Genomic DNA, 14,780 nt, shown 5'->3' on the forward strand with positions numbered 1-14,780 from the left:
GATTTCTTTATCAAGGTTTTCTTGAAGTAATTTCATTCAAGGCCGAAAAGTTTGTGAAAACTCTCTTTTAACAATTCACCCACCCTCTAGTTTAAAGCCATATATTCTAACAATAGACAATTGCAATATGAGACCCAACTTAAAGAAAGGGATGAACATTTTTCTTTGATGAAGGAAAATTTGAAAATGGTTAAAGAAAGGGATGAATACAACAAATCGAAAAAAAGTTCTCATGCATCTAGCTCTAGGGGAGATGATTCTTTTGGGGAACAAAACCTTAGAATTAATGACTATTATCAACCACCTCCTAGGAGAGCTGGAAAAGAAAGACAAGAAAGCACTAAGGAGGTTATTGTAGATCTACCTTATTTCCATGGGAAATAAAATGTAGAAGCTTATCTAGATTGGAAAATGAAGGTAGAACAATTGTTTGCTTGCCATAGAGTAAGTGAGGAAAGAAAGGTACCCCTAACCACCCTAAGCTTTCAAGGTAATGTTATGTATTGGCGGACTGCCCTTGAGCAAGATAGGCATCTTCATAAGGATCCTCCCATAGAATATTAGAATGATCTTAAGGGAGCCTTAAGACGCCGCCATATTCCCTCTTATTATAATAGGGAGTTAATGGACAAGCTCCAAGGACTCAAACAAAAGACTATAAGCGTAGAGGAATATAGGCAGAAAATGGAATTATATATGATGAGAGCCTCAATTAAAGAGTCTGATTCCACTACCATAGCAAGGTTTTTGAGTGGACTCAATCTTGAGATTAGAGATAGGGTTGAACTTTTACCCTATAGAGACTTGAATGATTTAATTCAACTTTGTATCAAATTTGAACAACAAAATTCGAGAAAAAACTTCAAGTCATAGGGAAGGTTCATATTCTAACTCTTATCCCAAGAGAGAGCATAAAAGGGAGGAAACCATAGAGGAAAAACCAAAAGAAACTCCCACAAATATAGGTAAAGATGTGATAAACCCACAACCCCATAACAGAGACACCAAATGTTTTAAATGCTTTGGAAAAGGTCATATAGCTGCCCAATGCCCAAATAGGGGAACCATACTCTTAAGAGGGAGGAACGAATATAGCAGCCAAAGTGATGAAGCTAGTGAGGAAGAAGAAAAAGAGAATAGTGAGAGGGTATATCCATGTGAGGGAGAGTTAATGATGATTCGTAGAACCCTCAACAACCAAGCTAATATGAACCAAGAGACACAAAGGGAGAACATTTTCCACACAAGATGTAAAGTTTTTGAAAATGTGTGTTCTCTCATTGTGGATAGTGGTTCTTGCTGCAATTGTTGTAGCATTAGAATGGATGAAAAGCTGAATCTACAAGTAATACCTAATCCTAAACCTTATAAACTTCAGTGGATAAATGAAGATGGGGAATTAACTGTAGATAAGCAAGTGAAAGTCGAGCTCTCTGTGAGAAACTATAAAGATAAAGTTTTATATGATGTAGTTCCCATGGAAGCTTGTCATATTTTGTTGGGTAGACCTTGGCAATTTGATAAGAAAACTATGCACAATGGTTTTACCAATGACATTATTGTTGAACAAGATGCTTTGATGTCTCCAAATCCAAGTGGAAAGCTTGAAGACCATGTTGTTGTTGTTGTGTGTGTGTGTCTAGTTGTTTGAACTTGTTAATTCACTCCTTAAGTTGATCCAAGTTCATTTGAATCTTTAATCTTTTGAAAAGATGGGTTTTACAAAAAGTTGTTGAAATTTCAACAAGTTGAAATTTTGAAACAACAGGTTGTTTTGCCTTAGCAGTTTTTGAAAAGCTTGACTTTGTTGTCAAGTCAATTCAACCGATTGTTTCGACAAAACAATCGATTGTTCTTCTGAAAACCTTAACAAAATTTTGTTAAGTATTTTTAATATGTTTTAAATGATTCTAACTACCTTGACTCCTTTATTAAATGTTTTTGATCACTTGGTTGGTCTATATAAAGGTGGTTTTACGCTCCTAATCTTGGAGTAAGAGAAAATTTTATCAAAACAATTTTTCCAAGATTTGAAAGAGCTTTGGATCATTCTTGAGTGTGTGGAATAGGATTGGGTTGTAATTCTAAACTTTAAGCTTTGTAATACCCAAGTGTATTTTATTCCCTTCTTCCTTGATTACTGTATTTCTATAGTTGTGTTGCCAAGTAGTGTTGTGTGTTCTTGAGGTGTTCAAGATGAACATTCTTGGTGTGGTTTGCCAAAGGTAGTGTGTTTCTTGAGGGGTTCAAGGTCACTACTTTGGTGTGGGGTGTTTGTAATCTGGTTTTGATTGCATAGTGGTTTACCTAGTGGTTTCTGGGGACTGGATGTAGCTCTTTGTGTAAGAGTGAACCAGTATAAATTGCTTGTGTGCTTATCTCTTACCCTTAACTCTTTAAATTCTGTTTTTAAGTTGTTTAAGTTCTAACTGGTATAAACAACCGATTGTTTCGAAGAAACAACCGATTGTGTTTCTAATATCATCTTAAAACATTTTTGGGTCTTTGTTTCCTTGATTTTTCTCTCTGTAATTCAGCATTGAATTTCATTATTCTTTCAAAGTTTGTGAAAATCTCTTATAAACAATTCACCCCCTCTTCTTTAAGGCCATATATTCTAACAATTGGTATCAGAGCTTGGTTCTTGAAAGATATTCAAGTTTGATCTTAAAAACCTTTTTCTTATAGCTGAAAAATTACCTTTTGGGGAGGGTGCCTCAATAAACAGGCCACCTTTATTTGTAGTTTGAACTATCAGTTTTGGAAGGTTAGAATGAAAATCTTTGTTGAATCACTAGATAGAGGAATTTGGGATGCAATAGAAAATGGTCCTTTTATTCCTATGTTTGAAAAAGATAATGTTTTCTTTGAAAAACCTTGGTCCCAATGGACTGAGAGTGAAAGTAAAAGAGAAAAGTTTGATTGCATTGCAAAAAATATTATCACCTCTGCCTTAAATTCTAATGAGTTTTTCAGGGTCTCAAAATGTGGATCTGCTAAAGAGATGTGGGATACACTTGAAGTAACTCATGAGGGAACGAATGAAATAAAGAGAGCAAGGAGAAGAAGTCAAGCAAGAAGGAAAAGAAAACAAAATAAAAAAGAAGCCAATATATGTTTTATGGCCAAGGAAGAAGATGATGCAAGTAGTGTAAGTTCTTGTACTTCTTTAAATGCTAAAAATTATAGTAAACTTTTTCAAGCTTTTAAAGAAACACATGAGGAAGCTAACTGATTGGCAATCTTGAAAACCCGGTTAAAAGGGTTAAATAACTGGCTTGAAAACAGAGTCAAGGCACTAGAAGAAGAGTTGGAGAATTCAAAAACTGATTTTGAAAATCTATAAATGCTTTACAAGAACTCTTCTTGCAAGTGTGACTCACTTGTTTGTGAAAATTGTGAATCTCTTGAAAAGAAGGTTCACTACCTTGTGAAAACTGTGGATAGGCTTTGAAAGGGTAAATCCAACTTTGAGACTATCTTGGCATCTCAAAATTGTGTTTTTGGAAAAGTAGGTTTAGGTTTTAATCCACAGAGCAAGAAAAGTGAGTTTTCAAAGTCTTTTTCAAAACTGCTAGAAAAACAACCGATTGAAAAATCGAAACAACTGGTTGTTACATGTTTTTATTGCATGAAGAGAGGCCACTCAGTTAGATTCTGCAATATTAGGAAGTTTTTTGTTCCTAAAGGTATTTTGAAATGGGTTCCTAAGGTTTCTGAGGTTCCTAAGACTTCTACTAACATAATTGGACCCAAATTCATAAGGGGACCAAATCTTGCTTCTTAATCTTTTCTTGTAGGTATCCTTGGCAGCTAAGAATCACTTTTGGGCTTGAAGAATGACTGCTAAAGGGAAGAATATCAAGAGTAAAGACAATCTTTTTACCTACACTTTTCAATTGTATATGTTTTGTAGGGTTCTTTGAATGTTAAAAGACATCCTTGGCACATGCATAGTGTTGATCAAAAGAAACTTCAAAGAGAGTATGTGTGTTTTCATTTCTCAATTTATGTAAGTGTGTCTTGTGACCAAATGAACATCTCAAAGTCTTCTTTTTGGGTGACTCTATTGGGGTTCTCTATGCAAAGGTATGAACAAATTGCATACTGCATTTTCATCAATTTAAAAGGTAATTTTTGGTTATGAAAAATGTTCTTTTTACTGTCACAGTAAAACAACCGATTGTTTTTTCGAAACAATCGATTTTTTTTCCTCTGGCACCTTTGTATAATGCTACGAAGTTTGCTTATGCGTGATTAAACCGTTCCTCTTTTTCAAATCTTGCTTTTGGACAAATATACATTGAGTGTGCCTCAAAATTTGATAATAAAAGATTATATCCACTTGTTTTCTTGAAAGCTCTATATCATTTTCTATTCTTGAAATGTCAACATTGTTTGTACTGCTGGTCTACTATATTATCATTCTGATTTCTGCTTTGTACAACCCTTCTCATTGTTTATTTGTGAGAGCAAATATGGGGAGCTGTTTATGCTTGATTTGGTTGTATAAGATAGCTTTAAAACTGATGCATTATGTTGTTGCTTCTCTGCACTTGAAAGCACTTGATTACTTTAATTTTTCTGGTTTTTCTGCTAATGTTGTATATGCAGAAAACTGGTTTGTGTGTGTCTTGTTATCTTGCTACTATACTTGCTTTGTATATGCATCAATTTTGTGTTGCAGGACCTTTCAAGTACAAGTGTTATGTTGAAGACTAATCAAAGTGATGCAGGAGCTTTGAAGATCATCAACATCCTAACCATGTATACAAGCTGAAAAAGGCATTGTATAGGCTTAAGCAAGCTCCAAGGCATATGAGAGGCTTAGTAACTTGTATATGTTCATCCTATGTAAAGTAAGTTGTATATGTTCATCCTATGCTTTTGGTTTCATAAGACCAAATGAAATTCTAAACATGCTTGAGGTAATGCAAAGGTATGAATGTATTTCATTATGCATTTCCCATCACTTGGAAAGATTATTTGCTTTGAAAAATAACATTTGTGTTGTCTCAGAAAAATAACCGATTGTTTTCACGAAACAACTGATTGTTTTACCTCTGGCACATTTGAATAAAGTTGTTATTATTTCTTATGCATGATTACAACTTTTTCTTTTCTTTCATAACCCATTATGAGTCAAATATGCATTCTTTGTGCCTCTGAATTAGATCATAAAGAGATATTTTTTTTTCTTGAAATTTTAAGCTTTTTATGAATGGCAACCACATTGGTGGTCATGGGGTTGATGAATATTTGTGAATGTATCTTTGGAAGGTTTGCTCTTAATAGAAAAAGAATATTTCTACCAAATCCACCTCTTGAGAAATCATTTGACCAACTTGAATTGTTGGATGAAGAAAAGATAGGGGGAGAAATTGTGATCTCCTTACTGAAATTTCTGGGGTCTATGGTACTTTGATTCTACTGCTGTCACAGCTCTGATACACCATAGATTTTGCTACAATTCTGACATGGTATCAAAGATTTGTTGATACAATGGTGCTACTACACACACTGGTTTTCTGGTTTATTATGTTGTTGCTATATGCTGGTTTTCAATGATGGAAAACACTTATGCAAACAGGTTATTCTATTTTTATCCCTTCTTCCATTCAATTTGTGAAGACAAGTAGGGGGAGAATGGTGTGGTTTTATGTGTTGTATTGGTGCTGCTACACTCTGGTGTTATCTAGATTTATCATGGTTTAAATTATGTTGTTGTCATGCTCTTATTCACCATAGTTTTGTTGCTCACAAGTCTCATTTTGGAACTGGTTTTTATGGGGGACTGGTTGGGACTGGTTTTTCTGCTTAAAGGCTTATGCAGAAAACTGGTTTTGTGTGCCTTGGTATCCTGCTGATATACTTGCTTTGTATATGCACAAATTCTATTTTGCAGGATCTATCAAGTTCAAAATCAACAACACAAACAAACCAGGGATTTGTCTTCATCAAATAGGGGGAGATTGTTGAACAACATGCTTTGATGTCTCCAAATCCAAGTGGAAAGCTTGAAGACCTTCTTGTTGTTGTGTGTGTGTGTCTTGTTGTTTGAACTTGTTAATCCACTCCTTAAGTTAATCAAAGTTCATTTGAATCTTTAATCTTTTGAAAAGATGGGTTTTATAAAAAGCTGTTGAAATTTCAACAGGTTGAAATTTTGAAACAAGTTGTTTTACCTTAGTAGTTTCAACAGGTTGAAATTTCGAAACAACAGATTGTTTTACCTTAGCAGTTTTTAAAAAGGTTTTGAAAAGCTTGATTTTGTTGTCAAGTCAATTCAACCGATTGTTTCGACAAAACAATCGATTGTTTTTTTGAAAACCTTAACAAATTTCTGTTAAGTAGTTTTAAATGATTCTAACTACCTTGGCTCTTTTATTAAATGTTTTTGACCACTTGGTTGGTCTATATAAAGGTGGTTTTACGCTCCTAATCTTGGAGTAAGAGAAAAAGTTTATCAAAACAATTTTTCCAAGATTTGAAAGAGCTTTGTACCATTCTTGAGTGTGTGGAATAAGATTGGGTTGTAATTCTGAACTTTAAGCTTTGTAATACCCAGGTGTATTTTATTCCCTTCTTCCTTGATTACTGTATTTTTGCAGTTGTGTTGCCAAGGAGTGTTGTGTGTTCTTGAGGTGTTCAAGATCAACATTCATGGTGTGGTTTGGCAAAGGTAGTGTGTTTCTTGAGGGGTTCAAGGTCACTACTTTGGTGTGGGGTTTGTAATCTGGTTTTGATTGCATACTGGTTTACCCAGTAGTTTGTAGGGACTGGATGTAGCTCTTGGTGTAAGAGTGAACCAGTATAAATTGCTTGTGTGCTTATCTCTTACCCTTAAATCTTTAAATTCTGTTTTTAAGTTGTTTAAGTTCTAACTGGTATATACAGCCGATTGTTTCGAAGAAACAACCGATTGTTTTTCTGATATCATCTTAAAACAATTTTGGGTCTTTTTTTCCTTGATTCTTTTCTCTGTAATCCAGCATTGAATTTCATTATACCTTCAAAGTTTGCGAAATCTCTTATAAACAATTCACCCCCCTCTTGTTTAAGGTCATATATTCTAACAACTACTTTCACTCATAAAGAAAAAAAGTTTATATTTTATCCCTTATCACGTTCCCAAGTGATAAAGGATCAAGTACAAATGAAACAAAAGAGAGAGGAAGAAAAAAAAATAGAAAACCAAGAAAAAGCCCTTAGGGAAAAAGAGGCGTGGGAAAAGAGTGTTCTTTCTCACAAGGTCATCCAGAAAGCAGAAAAATTTGAAAACAGAATTAAAAAGATACTTCTTTCTTAACAACTTTCTGGCCTCCTGCTTTGCAAAGGAACACATAGGAAACTAGAAAAAAAATCACAAAAAGGAGGAATCATAAATCATTTTAGAGTTGATAAAACTATTGAGCTTTTGAAAGAAAATAAAATTATGTACTCCTCCCTAAAGAAATCTTGTGAGCAGTTTCCAAAAACAATAGATAAACAAAAGGAATGACAACTTAATAAGACTAATTTTATACAACTGTTGAAACTAACTCATTTGATTTGTTTGATGACTCCTATAGATGGACATTTGATCCTGGAGGATGAGCATAGTTTTCAAAGCAGGAATAAGGCTGTTATTCGAGATCAACCCTGTAGCTCTGAGGACAAATCCTCTCAAGAAAGAGGGGATGATGGAAACCGTCCAGCCTCACACAACCATATAATAAGAAGGATGAAGACCTAGAGGTTGTTTATTGATTTAATTGTAAATATGGGTCTAATTGAGCTTTTGTTTATTTTTGTAGGCCCAATCAAGAGGACAACTCTAGGGTGAAGGAATATACAAACATATCCAAGAAGACCTCCAAGTCATCAAAACATAAACTAGAGCTTTGGCCAGAAGAACATAGGAAGATTGGGTTTTTGTTGACTAGTCAACATTATTTGTGGGTCAAGCTTTAGCTTAAATAAATTGTATAAAGTTGTTTAGGATTTCATGGGCCATGTATTGGGCCTAGTAGCATAAAATAATTGGACCAAATATTTGGGCCAAGTAGTATAGGTTTTTGGGCTTGTATTTGGGCAAATAATAAAATATAACTAATTAAGGTTAAAAGTGACTAATTAGGGTAACAATTGGGCTTCTTTGAGCCCAATGTAACCCTAAAACGTCTAGGGTATATTGGAGAACGAAAATACCTTGCCATGGAGCACATGGATGTCCACATGGCAACATGGGAGTGGAAATGATTTAGCATGGAATGTGCGAGTTAAACATGGAAAACATGACTCCACATGGTACCTTCTCATTGGAGAGTTTTATTTTGAATTTTAAACTTTTGGCTCCAAAATGTTCAGCCCTCTCTCCTATAAATTGAGGTGCTTGGCTCTCATTTTGTAAGATTAATGAATGAGTGAATTGTTGCCCAAATTGCTAGCCAATTTCACTCTTGTCTCTGACCCTTTAGGATAGACACTTAGTCTTCAAATTTCCACTAGATCAAGTGATTAGGCCTCACCTATCACTCTCCATACTTAGCCTTCACCTTCAAGGAATCCACAAGCTCTACATGAGTTCCTTGTCCATTTCAATCTATGAAGCTTCCGCATCTCTCCACCAAGAAAATCCAATTGGAATGAAGGCACAACTCCATCACTTTTTCTTGTAACCTTTGGTTGTCCTCTTTACCTACAAAAGTAGGTGCTTTGCTATTGAAATTTCAGATCAAATACATAAGTGTTATGTTGCTAAAATTGCAAGCCTTAGCTTTCCTTTGTCTAGTCTCTCTAGGATAGACACCTTTTGATCAATTCTCTTTTTTCTAAGTGATTTGACCTCACCAATCACTCTCCCTACACCTCACGGCTACTCCAAGGAATCCATGGCTTCTTAGAAGTTTTCCTTGCCTCATTCATCCATCAAGCTTCTATCAACTCCATGCATTTCTCCAAGAAAATCCAACCAGAATAAGATGATGCTATCATTTGATATCTAGACTTTTGGTTCATCAAGAGCTAGATGTCTTCTTCTTCTTCTAGTCTTATGTTTGTTGGGTTTAATAGTGCCAAAGTTCAAGAGGGGGGGTGAATTGACCTTTCAAAACTTTCTCGCAGAAACAGTGTTTAACACAGTTTTACAGAAAATAAATCGATTTATGTGAAAATGAACAGATTTATTTCAGCACTGTTTTTGTTTGAAAAACTTTTAATACAGCAAGATTAATCACAAGACTATGCAGATAGTTTTTCCAGATGTACACACACAGATATCAGATCGAAAAACAGTGAAACACCAAAACAGCAAACTTCAGTTTCAAGCAAGTGATTAAGGTTCAATTGATAGCATGCTAGTTAATTGAGTGACCTTTGCAAACAACCTGTTCCAGTGGCTTTTAACAGACTATGAGTGTTCTTCTTGATGTCAAGCAATTTTCCAGAAATTAAGAACAATGAATCACAGAACACCAAGCTTCAACTTTAAGCAATTGTTTAAGGTTCAATTAATAGCATTGACAGTTTCTTGTGCAACCTATCACAGTCAATCTGTTCCAATGACTTTCAGCAGATTATATATGTTTTTATGAGATTCAAACAGCTTTTTCAGAAATCAAGAACAGTATGCACAGTGCCCAGAAAGAACAGATTTATTTTCAATTGAACAGATTTATTTCTTTGCTGTTTTATCAATTATGCAGAAACGAAATTGCAGAGAGTGAGAGAGAATGAACACAAGCAATTATACTGGTTCACTCAACTGAGCTACATCCAGTCTTCACCAACAACAGGTGGAAATCACTAACACACAGTACAACCAAGTACAATTCCCACTGTTCTTGAAACCTACAAGAACTTAGGTACTCTTGCTGAAAAAACCTATTTCAGCACACACACACCCACTCTTCAAGAACACCTATCAAGAAGAGTGTTCAACCAAACTATTACAAGAAATGAGATGTGAAACGACTACACCTGATTGAGGATACACAGATCTGCCTTAAACCAGTAGGCAAGATTGCTAGAACAGTAGCTGCACCTCACACCAAGCTTTTGAACCAAACCAAGAACAAGCACTTTGTGATTTTCGAAATCTTTGAAGAACAAATGTTAATCCTTTGTAAACACTTAACTCTCTGCTGTCAAAACTTGTTTTTGCAAATGTATGAATTGGTATTAAGCTCAGAAACAAGTTTGCATTTTATAGAAAGCCAGCTTATAACAGAATTTTGAAAAACAGTTAAAGCTGTTATAAAATGAACATATTGAAAATAAAATGAACTGATTTATTTTCAAAAGCAGTTAGAGAATTTGTTAAGTGAGGAGACTTAGTCAACCATTCTGGTGCTGAGATAAAACAGAATAACTTTTAAGTTTGACATGGCACCAGAGGCAAAAAGAATCTATTCATTTACAGATGAACAGATTTATTTTTCAAAACGAAAACAGTGAAAGATTAACAATTTAAAACTCAGTCGTTTTGAAAAGAAGAAGACTTAGTCACAATACCTGATGCTCAAAATCTAATTTTTACAAGACTTAGCCAAGGCATCAGTGAAAAAAATGAATCTGTTTATTTAGAAAAGAACCGATTTATTTTTATGCAGTAAACGTGTTTTTGTGTAAAACATGTGAAAAATAGTTTAAGAAAACTTATGCTTGTTCTTATCACATGGCCAGTGGTTATGAGGTGAGTTACCCAGCAAAAAGCCACTCTTAGACAACCTCTAAGCACTACCTAAGACACACTTAAAGCAAAGCAAAAAATACATGAAAAGTACATAAAAGTCTTCATCAAACACTACATATAGGTCTTCATCAAACACAATCTTGAAGGGGCAGCAACCATCTTCAACAATGTTCTTATTCTTGTGTTGTTCAAGTGTGTTCTTAATTGTCTTGATTTTTTTTCAATTAAGTTTTCTTACCATTTGATGGTGTTGTTCTTTATTTCTATTTAGTTAAAATATGTTATTTGTTCCTGAACCATCTGTGTGAGTTTTTAGGTTTCCTTTGAGTACTTTGTGTGTTCTTTTTAATTTGTTTGAGTCTCCTTTCAATTTTAATCAATGCAATTGATTTTAATTTGAGTCATTTTGTTTTTAAATCCAATTTCAAGTCATGTATTTCCATGAATGTTATCAATTATGTTTAATAGCTTTTCTAAATGTTTGGTTATTTGATTTGAGTTTAACATATAATCTGAATTTGTGATGTTTGGTGCATTTTAATTTTTACCTATTTGAGTTTTATACTTGTGGTTAGTTCCAAACAAGTTCTGGTATCATCAATTCCTTTGTATTTTGAGTTTGCGTGAAAATTGTTTTTGAAATCAATTAGGAATCCTCTCATTTTCAGTTTTCTAGATTTGAATGCTGATTGAAATTTGTTTACTATAATTTGAGTTGTTGATAAAAAAGAATATGAAACTTATAATTTGAGTTGTTGATAAAAAGGATATGAAACTCTGGAATTTTGAGTACTTTGAAGTATTGAGAAAAGGTGGAAAAAAAAAGAAATACATCAAAATTCAAAATAGAAAAAAAGAAAAATCAACAACAAACAGTGTGTAAAAGAGTTTTTTTTCCAGCAAATTGAATTGAGCAGTAAGTTTGAAAAATTTATTGTAATTAATTGGTGAATTGTTTTGTAAGGGTGGGCAAAATATCCAAATTCCCAAATCTAATCCATAATTATCCAAATCCATATTACTTTTAATTCATTCAAATCCATATTTTTGGATTTTAAGTCCAATCCATTTAATTGGAAATGGATTAGATATAAATTAGATACATTTTTAGATTATCCAAAATGAATTTTGGGTTGGATTTTGACTTGGCCCCCACCCAGGTTGAGTCGAGTCAATCCAGGCCCAGATCGAGCAAAGTCAGCCCAAGTCCATGTCAAGCTGAGTTGTCTCGGGCCAAAGTTGAGCCGAGTCGGTCTGGGCCAAAATCGAGCCGAGTCGGCCCAAGAAAAAGTCGAGAAAAGTCGGCCCAGGCCAAAGTCAAGCCAAGTAAACCCTGACCCAAGTCGAGCTGAGTGAGCCATAGCCCAAGTCGAGTCAGCACCCTGACAAGGTAGAGTCAACACTGGACCCATGTCATGCCAAGTCAACCCGGGCCCATGTCGAACCGAGTTGGCCCGGGCCCATGTCAAGTCGAGTCGGTCTAGGCCCATGTCGAGCTGAGTTGGTCCAGGCCCATGTCGAGCGAAGTCGACAAGGCCCATGTCGAGCCAAGTTGAATCGGGCCCATGTCAAGCCAAGTCGGCCTGCGTCCATTTCGAGCGGAGTCGGCCCGAACCCATTTCGAGTCGAGTCAAGCTCGGCCAATGTCGAGTTGAGTTGGTCCAGATCGATGTTAAGCTCAGTCACTCTGGGCCCATGTCGAGCTGAGTAGGTATGGGCCCATGTTGACTCGGGCCCATCTCGAGCAGAGTTGGCCCGGGTCCATCTTGAGTCGAGTAGGTTGAGTTGGTTCAGGTCCATGTCAAGCCGAATGGGCCCGAGTCCAGGTTGAGTAGCCACTAGGCTCAGGTCAGGTCGAGCCGGCTCACGCCGATGTAAGGCCGATTAGGCCTAGGCCCATGTTGACCGAGCCCAAGTAGAGCCGATTCAGCACAGGCTCATGTCGATTTGAGTCAGTCTGGGCCTATTTTGAGTCTAGTTGGTCCGAGCCCATATCGAGTCGAGTCGACTCAACTCAGGCCCATATCAAGCTGAGCCTTGCTGGTACCAAGTTGAGCCTAGTCTGCCCGAGTCCAAGTTGACGCGAGTGGGTCTGGGTCCAAGTCTTCCCGAGTGGGTCCGGGTCCAGGTCTAGCCGAGTGGGCACGGGTATAGATCTAGCTGAGTCGGGTTAAGTCGTGTCCATATCGAAATGGATTTAATCTAATTAACAAAATGGATTTAATCTAGATTTAATCCACTTTAAATGGATTTTAAAAAATCCAAATAAATTTGATCTAGTTAAAATGGATATGGATTTTAAATCCAATCCATTTATTTGGATTTGAATTGATTTTAGGATTGTTAGTTTCATTACTAGTATCTTGAACCCTCTGATATGGAAAAACATGTTCATAAAAGACAACATCGCTAGACACAAAAATTTCTCTGGATTGAATATTCAATAAAACACATTCTTTTGTCCCCCTTTGAAAACCAATAAAAAATACATTTTGATGCCCTTTAAACGAATTTTCTTTAGTTTGTTGCAAAATTCTAGCATAACATAAAGATCTAAACACCTTTAATCCATTAAAAATCTGCTGCAGTTTTGTATAATATAAAGTCTATCTTGCATCTTAGCTGAACCAATTATTTTCAAAGAGTTCTTATCCTGCATGTGACAACAATTAGAGTCAAAGGTAAGAACACAAGATAAATTATCAATCAATTTTGCTACTGAAAGAAGATTAAAATTGAAACAAGGAAGATACAAAACATTGTCTATGACATGATTTTGATTGAGAAAAATAGTTCTAAAATAATTGACATTGACTTGATTTCCATTTGGTAATTTGACATAAATAGGATTAATTTGATGATATGAAGTGAAATGAGTTAGGGATGAATACATGTGGTCAGTAGCATCACTACCAATAATCCAAGAACTGAAGGAAGAAAGAAATTGATTACCAGTTTGTGTTGTCATGTTGGAAGGAATAACAGCAACTTTATTAGAAACATTGCCACAAGATTTAGACTATTATAAAAGAACTAACAATGTTTGATACTACTCACGAGTAAAACCAATTTGTTGAGACTGAACTTTTTATTTTGAACCTTCATGATTTCTCATCATTATTAGAATCCTGTTTGAAAGAAGAAATCATCACCTGACGATGAGAATAATGACTCATGTCTCATTGTGACAACCTCTCCTTTAAATCATTCCATATGTTAAATGCATTGTCCATATAAATGATACTTTGTACGATGGGTGGAGAACCAACCTTAAGCATCCAGGAAAAAAACCAGCATATTGGCTCTCTGCCATACTGGCTATGGTTCCATCAATGAAACTTATCTTGTTCTTTGAAATGAGACTCATTTGAAATAAATGAGACCAATGATGATAGTTTGGTCCTCACGAATAATAGGAACGGTGAGAAAGGAAGGATTAACAGACAAAATAACATGGTAAGGTGAACAAAAATATTTTAAGGGATCAACAACTTCACCCATGGATAAATGTAGCAACCAGAACTCTGATATCATATTATAAAAAAAAAAAACTAAGATGAACAAAAGAGAAAAAAAAGAAGGTAAAAGATATGAGAAACAATATTTCTTTTATTTTCTTTTTTCTTACTTAAATCAAAGTAGAGAGTCTGAATATATATAAACAGTACACTCAGGTCTAGCTAAAGAGGCCGAATATAAAACAAAGAGTCAATAAAGGCTATAATAAGAAAAGATAAAATAAAGGCTAAACACATGTACAAAGAGAAACAACTAAGAATTAGAAAAGCAAAATTAATATTAGTTTCCTTCTAGAAACCTTATATTCATATCCTTTGTTACTAATTAGATACCAATTTAGAAACTAGTTTATAAATTTAGAAATTACTTTAGATACTAATAATTATTTGTCTTTAAAATAGTATCTAATTTAGTTAATATACTAACTAATTATTTTTTATTTTTAAAATTGATTTCTATTTAGTGATTTTTTTTAAGTGTTTTTTTAACATTTTACTTTTTTATAAATTATATTTTACTTAGATGCTTATACTTCTAATATATTATATTCAATTTTAAATATATAATATTAAATAATTATAATTTT

This window comes from Phaseolus vulgaris, chromosome 11 (assembly GCF_000499845.2).
Source record: "Phaseolus vulgaris cultivar G19833 chromosome 11, P. vulgaris v2.0, whole genome shotgun sequence".
NCBI classification, from domain to species: Eukaryota; Viridiplantae; Streptophyta; class Magnoliopsida; order Fabales; family Fabaceae; genus Phaseolus; species Phaseolus vulgaris.